Source organism: Engraulis encrasicolus, chromosome 21, assembly GCF_034702125.1.
Source record: "Engraulis encrasicolus isolate BLACKSEA-1 chromosome 21, IST_EnEncr_1.0, whole genome shotgun sequence".
NCBI lineage: Eukaryota > Metazoa > Chordata > Actinopteri > Clupeiformes > Engraulidae > Engraulis > Engraulis encrasicolus.
Genome location: NC_085877.1, coordinates 44,768,600 through 44,778,599, shown reverse-complemented (window position 1 = coordinate 44,778,599; position 10,000 = coordinate 44,768,600).

Here is a 10,000-nt window from a genome sequence, read left to right as displayed (position 1 = left end):
TTGAGCGTCAGACTTGTAGCCCAAAGGTTGCCGGTTCGACTCCCAACCCACCAGGTGGATGAGGGGGAGTAATTAACCAGTGCTCTCCCCCATCCTCCTACATGACTGAGGTACCCTGAGCATGGTACTGTCCCACCCANAGACATAGATTAACCTAGACTGGCAATGCCCCTCGAAATTTTCGGATTTCTCAGAGCCTCAGAATCGTTGTCCGCCATCTTGGTGGAGACTCCCGTAATTACGTAATGACGTCATGCACCGATGGTTTTTTCAGTCGGCTTCAGGGTTGCCAGATGATACTGATTATTTTTGCCCATTTTTACCCACAGACCGCCTTCCTCAACGGCCCGATTGGGCGGGAAACCGCCCGATCTGGCAAGACCGCTCAGCTTCTGGCTCTCTAATAAAACGTTTGGTGGTAGTGAGGGTAATTTCATTCCTGGAGTGAGAATTTAGACGATACAATTTAGACGTTACGACTTGTAAAAATCTTACAAAAAATGATTGAAACCCATTTTGATAACGTTGTAATCACCGTTTGAAATCGTATGTATTCCTATGGCTCACAGCTGTGATAGTCTCCACTAGGCGGAGCTACGTCTGTGGGAGGAGCCCACAGGGCGCGAAAAAAGCAAAGATGGCTGCGCCCAGTCAATCCGAAAAGCTGCCACTGGCTAGAACCGCCCATTGCCAGTCTAGGTTAATCTAGGTCTGTGGTCCCACTGCACTGCTCCCTTGGGGCGCCATTGAGGGCTGCCCCCTTGCACGGGTGAGGCATAAATGCAATTTCGTTGTGTGCAGTGTGCACTTGTGTGCTGTGGAGTGCTGTGTCACAATGACAATGGGAGTTGGAATTTCCAAGTTGGCCTTTCACGCTATCGCTTTCATATAGGGATGTGACGGTGTGATTGTAGTGGTGTGGATCGGCACTGCCCTCACGATCCGATTCGATCACGATTTCATACAGGGATGTGATGGTGTGATTATATAGATGATTGTGTGAGTACTATATGTGCTTGTTTGACAGTATTCGTATTAGAGTGTGTATGTATGGTGCTTTGTATATTGTGAATTGTGAATTGTGTATTGTGCTGTTGCCCCTATTCCTGTCTTGTGTGGTCAATGTCTTCATGTTGACTGTAACAGGTGGTAAAAACAACAAATTTCCCTTTGGGTAGGGATGCACGATGTATCGGCCAGATGTATCGTATCGGCCGATATTTGACATTTCTCAACACATCGGACATCGGTCCGATGGGTAAAACTGGGCTGATATTAACGCCGATGTTTTTTTAAAAAAATATGTTACGGTTCTAAAAGATTGGACTTGACGGTGACTTTCATTGTTGGTGCTTCTAGTTTGTCTAATTTTATCACATGGAGTTAAAAAGTGTTTTTGGTAATTACTTGGACATTAAAAAATTCAGTTTGTTTGCATGTCATCTCTTTTAAAAAAAAAAAAGAAAAATCGGTATCGGTTAATATCGGTTATTGGCCAAAACCGCTATATCAATATCAGATATCGGTATCGGCCGGAAATTTTGACATCGTGCATCCCTACTTTTGGGGACAATAAAGTAGCCAGGCCGCGCCCTCCAAGTCACGTAACACCTTCAGCGTTGCCTCTAGTCGGGCCAGGAGCAATACAAATATCGTTTCTGAGCTCCGGAAAAATCTGGAACTCCTCCCCCCTTTGTTGGAAGCAAACAACCAGTAGCAAACCAAGGGAGGCGGGTCAACCATGCCATTTGGGAAATGTGAGGTGTTATGCTCTTGGTCAGACCAAGTCTAGAAGACATTTGAAAGTCGATGATAATCAGGCTAACAATAAAGGCTATCTATCTATCTATCTATCATGTGTGAAAGGGTGGTTCACTAGAAATCAACTCTGATTGCCGTGATCAGTTGGGTAGGCATGGGAGCTCATTTTTCTTTTTCCTTATGCTGCCATGCTATTCTGCCCTACAATGGCAAAGTGCAGATCTTTGGTCAAAATTAAGTTTAGACTAAAATTTATCATAAAACCTCTAAAAAAAACTTCATAAAAAACTTTATAAAACCTTTATCTTCTGACAAATCCTTATGGATGAAATGTGTCCCATTTTAGGGATATTGCCTTGTCAAATGTGCAGTAACTGTCATATCCTACCTTTACCATACATTGAAGGCCAATACAAAATACCAATAAATTGAAGGCATTTTTGTTAGTTTCAATGTTGCCGTAGTTACTGCACTTTGTCTCTCTAGGGCAGTATGCACAAGGTGATAACAGAGAGAGTAGAGAGAGAGAGGTTCCATTGGTCCATTGTTTCCGGGTTCTATTAGGGACTGTACGTTATTTACCGGGGGGGGAGGGCTGGTGCGCTGGAAGTCCGGTCCAAAAAAAAAATCATGTCCCCCCCCTCCACCTCAAATTTTTTCCCATTGGCCTTCCCCCCACTTCAATTTTGTTTTCCCATGGCCCTCCCCCTACAGATACAAAAATGTAATATGTAAAATTGGTAGATGAACAACCATCATGACAACAGTCAGAGTAGCCTACATCAAGGGCGGTTGTCTGCACTATTATGTGCTATCGATATCAGTGGATACCTATGAGAAGCCGCTAGAATCTACCTCTGCGGCTCCATGGGATGCCTTTTAACTCCACTGTCACCAAGACAAATTGCAGGGACGCAGGAACTCATTTTGACCAGGGGGTGCTGTGGTCAGCGGAGGGTCTGGGAGTCCTCTCCCAAAAAAAATGTTTTTTTTAGATGCAATTTCCTGCATTCTAATCAATTTTAGGATGAAGAATGGCGAATCCCATCTGACTAACTTCTTCATGTTTTATGTAGCCTAACCAAGGATGACTAGATTTCACCTTTTTTTTGTTTAACATTTCACTTCAAAATTATTAAGTTCTTCTTATGGAAGGGAAACGCGCACCTAATGTGGAGGTGAGGGCGTGTTCAAGAGCAAATCGCGCTGCCGTGACAGTGAGTGCGTTTACATGCAGTTCAGTATCCCGAATATGAGGCATATCCCGGTTATGATCATATTCGGGATAAGGTGTTTATATGCGCGCAGAACGTTATATCTCGGGTCTACATCCTGGGCCGTTATAGAATTCTCTTCAAATACGTGTAGCCTGGATACCAGCAACAGCGTTCCATGGGAAGCCCCTGTATTCGGGATAAGGTGTATACATGCCTCAGTATCCCGGCTTCTTTCGGAAAACTCCACCTAGCATATCCCGATTTCTCAGTATCCCGAATAAGGGCTTATTCGGGATACTGAAGTGTTTATATGCGCAAACGCAAATTCGGGATACTTAATATCCCGATCATATTCGGGATACTGAACTGCATGTAAACGCACTCAATTTCTCTCTTCTCCATGGGCAGTCTACAATGTGTGAAATTAGTAGAAATGCATGACTAAGCTATGCGATGCACTTGTGAGAGGTGACCTGACCGGGCTTTCAAACAATGTGTATCTCAAGATGCATACGATCAGGACCCCTGCCTTGTCTCCCCGCCCGCGCACAAAAGCATGCACGCACACAGACAGGCATAGGCCTACTGCTTCCCGAATGTGATTAGGCTACACTCTGACGGCCAAAGAGTTTGTGCTGTGATCGGCGAGAGAAGTAGGTTAAGCGCCAAAGCAGCTGGTGCCATTGCTGGCTATTGATACAGGGAGAGTGTGAAAGCCACCTTTAGTTTGCATTTGACGTTGGCCATATTTAAGACGCACTAAAAGGTGCCGCTAAACGGTGGTCAAATCAGCAGCAAGAGGCAAAAGGAACAAATCGCCACCACTACAAAAGTCCAAAACATCTAACAATAGCACAGCCATTTCACACCGCGGCAATTCAATTTTGGCAACAGTTATGATAGACAAGCCACGCACACCATCGGCTGTGCTATAGATTCACCCCATAGCCAACTCCGAGGCTAAGATAGACTTCACCAGCAATAGACAAGACCTACAGTAGCCTACCAATGTGCTACTACGAATCCAATCTCCACCGCAAGAAACAAAAGTCACTTCTTACCTGACACGATGCACAATTTTGGTGACATTCCCTTCTTCCGTCGCACTTTAAATTCACCTAATTCCTTGCTTAGTTGGTCCGTTTTTGATCACCAAAGTGATGAGACTTCTCTTCACAACAAGTTAGCTCCTCCAATGGGTTTAAGACCGTGTATGTTGATGCATGCCCAAGCCAACATATCGCTGTTAATACCACTTTTATTACTACCTTGACACCACAAGCTAAACAAAACAAACGTCTCTCTCGGCGGTGCTATGCGACCATTGAACACAGATGTAAGCTAAGCACACGGCGGTGCCAATTAATAAAATCATGACTTACCAGAGGCTGACCACCAGTTGACTACACCTCTCCAAAATTCCTCTGGAAATGCCCATCCAATTCGTTGTCTAAACTTCCCAAACTGTTTAGCCCATAGGCCTATAGTTCACCTCAGCTAGTTTGATATTTGCTCACGGGCATTTTCTATGATGCTCAATGTTCCTCCATAGCACTAGCAATCCTACAGTGAAAGAGAGTCAGCGCGGGCAATCTACAGTAGCTGCACCTAAAGTATGCACCCGGGACCTTGCATTGCATCGCAAAGCGATGTGTTTCAGAGCATATTTTTATTATTATTTAAAAAAATAAATGAAAATAAAATAAAATAAATGAGTTTTTTCCCCATGGCCCTCCCCCTAACTCTTTTTTTTTCATCATGGCCCTCCCCCCCCTACGCACCAGCCCTCCCCCCCCGGTAAATTACGAACAGTCCCTTATTGCAAGGGGGAGGGGGGGAAATCCCCCTTGAGGCAGACCTAGGCAGACCTAAGGACTGTTCTATTCAATGCTAGGAGTATTATGACACGCCCTTTTAGGCAGACCGGAACCTGGTCACATTAGGTACCCATAGAAACCTATTATGTTGGCATATCTCTATATATTTAAAGAATCTCTGGTGATAATGTGTCATCTCATTGCACAGTGAGGTCTTTGATTCTCAGTCACGGACGTCTTACTACCCTGTGATGGGGCTGGGATTATGTTTTTCCCTTTTCTTTTCTTTCTTCTTTTCTTTTCTTTTCTTTTCTTTTCTTTTCTTTTCTTTTCTTTTCTTTTCTTTTCTTTTCTTTTATTTTCTTTTCTTTTCTTCCTTTTATTCGTCCTCCTTGGTCTGAATAGGTACACACAATAGGAACACAACTTTGGGAAACCAAAACCTATGTTTTATTTCCTTTTATAATTGAAGTGTTGTCTCTGTTTGAAAGAACTCAAGGGCAAAATCAATAACCTTAGTCAGAACTGAGGCAGTTCCGGTATTCAGTACACACACTGTAGTTCTTTGCATTCCAGGAAAACAATCTCCCTTTTCCCACAACAACAGATACTAGTCAGATGACTTTAATACACATGTCTGGATACGCACGCACGCACGCACTCGCGCACACACACACGCACGCACGCACGCACGCACTCGCGCACACACACACACACACACACACACACACACACACACACACACACACACTTTAATACACACGTCTGGATACAAACACACACTCACGCACGCACGCGCGCACACACGCACGCACGCACGCACACACACACACACACACACACACACACACACACACACACACACACACACACACACACACACTTTAATACACATGTCTGGAAGCACAAACTCCTCACCTGACCATTCATAACAATCAAACATATCTGACTTAGCTTAAAATGACGTCAAACTAAGTCATGAGATCTGCTTGAGACAGTTATGTGGGTGGAGCATTCAATCAAAATGGACCTGCTAACAAAGCCTTGTCCAATCAGAAGATAGTATATTCTTCCAATAATGTTTGCAGACATGAGTTTCCAAAAATGTGATCCAATATTAATTGACGTCATCGTGTTTTATCTTGGCAACTGTGGTACACACACAATGGGATTATAACAATGTGCCTATTGTTGCAAAGGCTGAAATAGTTTCAATGTAGCCAAGAATTCTAGATGTACCCGAGTATTAGAAAACGGATAATTTCAGACATAACACATTGTCCTTTTGATTTACCAAACAGTGTGAAGTCTGCATGTTATCCAATGGGAAAGACTTCTTTATTTGGTATTTATCAACCTTCAATAATTTGTTATTTGAGTAATTTATCTTCCCTCTAAGAATAAATGGATTATGGAAAGACACCTCTTTGTGTCTCTCTCATTTTAATCTGCCTTTTATTGGCAATTTATCAGCATCATTGAAATAATCTTTTGATTTTTCTTTCTTCTTTCCTCTTTCTATCTTTCTCTCTCCCCCCCTCTCTCTCTCTCTCTCTCTCTCTCTCGCTCTCTCTGTCTCTCTCTCTCCCTCCCTTCTCTGTAATTCACATGGTTTTCCCAGGAAAGCTGTGAGTGACCTGTCAGCCACTCTGTCACACCTTCAGGGGTCTACACACACATGCGCGCACACACACACACACACACACACACACACACACACACACACACACACACACACACACACACACACACACACACACACACACAGGCCCGTTTGTAGGATTTTGGGGGCCCTAGGCAAAGGGGTTGTCGGGGCCCTAGGCTATTTTTTTTTTTGGGGGGGGGGGGGGGGGAGGGGGCACCTGATGGGGCAGCAACGGCACAAGAATTTCTGTTTCGGATAGGCCAGACCATTTTTGGATCTTTCCAATCACTTTTAAAATCTAACCAACGGTGCTCCATTTGTGCAAAACGAAACATTGACTCATAAAACAATAAGTCAAGTCAAGTCAAGTCAAGTCAAGTTTATTGTCAATTTCTTTACATGCACTGGTCATACAAAGAATTTGAAATTGCGTTTCTTGCTCTCCCATGCAGACATAGACTAATCTAGGTAAGGACATAGACAGTATAGACATAGACAGTACTCATACATGGACATAGACAGTATGGACGTAGACATTGCTCATACAGACATTTAAAGTGCAAGACTGGACAACAGAAGACTTGTAGAGAACATACATTAAGAGGAGGTATTTTGTTGTTCTTTTTCCTAAAAGTCCTTTATAGCGTTCTGACATAGTAAGCCTACAGTCCAGAAACTCAAGGCTGAAAAACGAATGAGCAGGCACAGTGGGGGTTTAGGGGGATGTGATATTGGTAAGCAAGAATTATGTAACCAAGCCAATGGGGGGTCTCCCCGACGAAATTATTTTCGTATTGCATCCATCACGCACTTGAAAATACAATCCAAATGTTGCCTAATATCGCAGCAAACACGAATAGGCTACTGTAGCGACCAAGGATCACTGAACAAGTTAACAACCACCTGCGTTACTCCGTGGTTGACAACGGTGTCAATTATAGGGGACCAATATCCCGGTGCCCTTACCTTGAGTTGTCTTGACCGCAGAATGTAGCCTATCCCAGAATGTATCCCAACCTCTGACTGTAATCCACGCGTTTCCACAATCATGGTTCCAAATTCCAAGGTGTAATCCACATATAGTAATAGCAAGAAAGGCTATTGTGCTACAATTTAGCTATCCCACTCAACGCACTTGTGTGACTCATGTTATTCGATAGGCATTACATTGTTCATTCGTTTCTTCTTGCGTTTGTCCACATCCAAAACAGTTCCGTGTCGGGAAAAGGCGCATTATTGAACAATCGACGTTTGCCCAGTGCTTGTTACAGCACGTGGATTAATGCTTCACAGACGTTTTTGAAAACACAATAGGCCTACACTGTAAAGTGTAAATGAAGCACCTTGCTGTCTGTGCGATGTCAACTGGCCTGGGACAGTTTGGTGGTTTAGCAGTACAGAGAGTAATGTGTTGTCTTCAAAATTGACTTGTATTATAAAAGCAACTGTCTTGAGCCAAAAATAGAGCGTACTGTAGGCTAAACTGGCGTCTGCGCAACATCCAGTGAGAGATTATGTCGCTTGATTTCCAGTTTGTACAAACCCCAACTCCGATGAAGTTGGGACGTTTGGTAAACAGTGAATAAAATCAAAATGCTATCATTTTCAAAACATTCAATCTATTCATTAGATGGAGAATAGTGAAAAGACAACATGTTAAGTGTTAAAGCCGAGAAAAAATATTGTTTTGGGGGACATATGTACTCATTTCTAATTTGATAAATCCAACACGTCTCAAAAGAGTTGGGACGGGGACAATAAATGGCAGCAATTGTCGAGAAAGACTAAAAACAAAACAAAAGACATCACTTAACAGTTAAATACATTAACCGATGAGATGATTTTATATAAAAAACAGTGTTAATTTCTATCTTGGACATGTTTCACCAGCTTAAATGGTGGGTGTATTCCTTGTCATGTTTTGCAATGTTTTCCTTTCCGTAGTGCTTACAGTGTGACAGGTCTTGACCAAAAACCCACCATTTTATCACCTGCTGGTCCTTATGATGGAGCCAAACTGTTAAAACATAGTAGAGAATGCAATTTGACCTTACTATGTGGCAGTAATCGAAGATCTCCCTTCAAAATATAATGCATGAGTGGCTTTACATGCTGTTTAAAACCCATTTATACCATTCAGCACTGTATTTAACTCTACAGATGAGTGAGAACATCTTAACCAATGCACTACTGCACCCGCATGTCATCATGGAGGCTGACTTTTGAAGCTAGCACTAACACAAGTTGGATGGTCCATTTTCACTGTAGCACAGGATGTGCAATGCTCTATCATTGTCAAAAAGAATGGACTTCTACAACTTCTGCTGACTTCTGTAAGCAAAGGACAGTTTCCCATGTCTTCTGGGTCTATTTCAAGTGAGCTCAGGTGCTTAGGAGAATGTTACACCCCTGTATCATTTTCATGCATTAAGCATTCTTAATATGGTCAATTTTCAATAGCTCTAATTCCTGGAGTGCTAGAGAGAGACTACAGCCAATATATATTTCATAATGTCATGAACCTATACAATGATTTTATTAACAAAAATATGTCTTATATACACTCAATCGTGGTAAATCAAAGGGAATTCAAAAATGTATGTAATAACTATGGTAATTATTCCCTTTGCATCTTTAATTCTGAGTGACTCAGCCTTTCTGTGATGATCTTATACCTGGACACCTATATTGTCCGTCAGTACAATTCATTTTGAAATGTTCTTCTTTGTTGTTTTATCTTATTTGGATGTTTACTAAATTTCACTGATCCCCGTCCCAACTCTTTTGAGACGTGTTGGATTTATCAAATTAGAAATGAGTACATATGTCCCCCAAAACAATATTTTTTCTCGGTTTTAACACTTAATATGTTGTCTTTTCACTATTCTCCATCTAATGAATAGATTGAATGTTTTGAAAATGATAGCATTTTGATTTTATTCACTGTTTACCAAACGTCCCAACTTCATCGGAGTTGGGGTTTGTATTTGGCTAGATTTTGACGCTTGAACCAATCCAGCTGGGGGAACCCTCCAGATGGGGGTACTTTGACTGACTAAATTGTTGTTGCGCTGCGGCAATTGACATTTTCACGCTGTTGCTGATGCAAACCTATTGGGAGGGGGACCCCCTCGAGACGGGGGTTATTAGAGAGGCGCTGTTGCTTCCCTCGCAGCAGAGCCCTTCATACAGATGACATAGCCTTATTGTAAAGCTATTTTTTAAATCATCATTGCTGTTGGGTACATAACCTGTCGTCCTTGGGGGCCCCACCTACTCGGGGGCCCTAGGCAACTGCCTACATTGCTTACCTTAACGCAACGGGCCTGCACACACACACACACACACACACACACACACACACACACACACACACACACACACACACACACACACACACAAACACACACACACACACACACACACACACACACACACACCACACACAGCACACACACACACACAAACTTCCCTTTCCTCTCATACACAGTAGTTCATTATGTCTCCCTGCTAACACACTACACACAGATGTACACGTAGACCCCCTGCAGGCCCAAAAG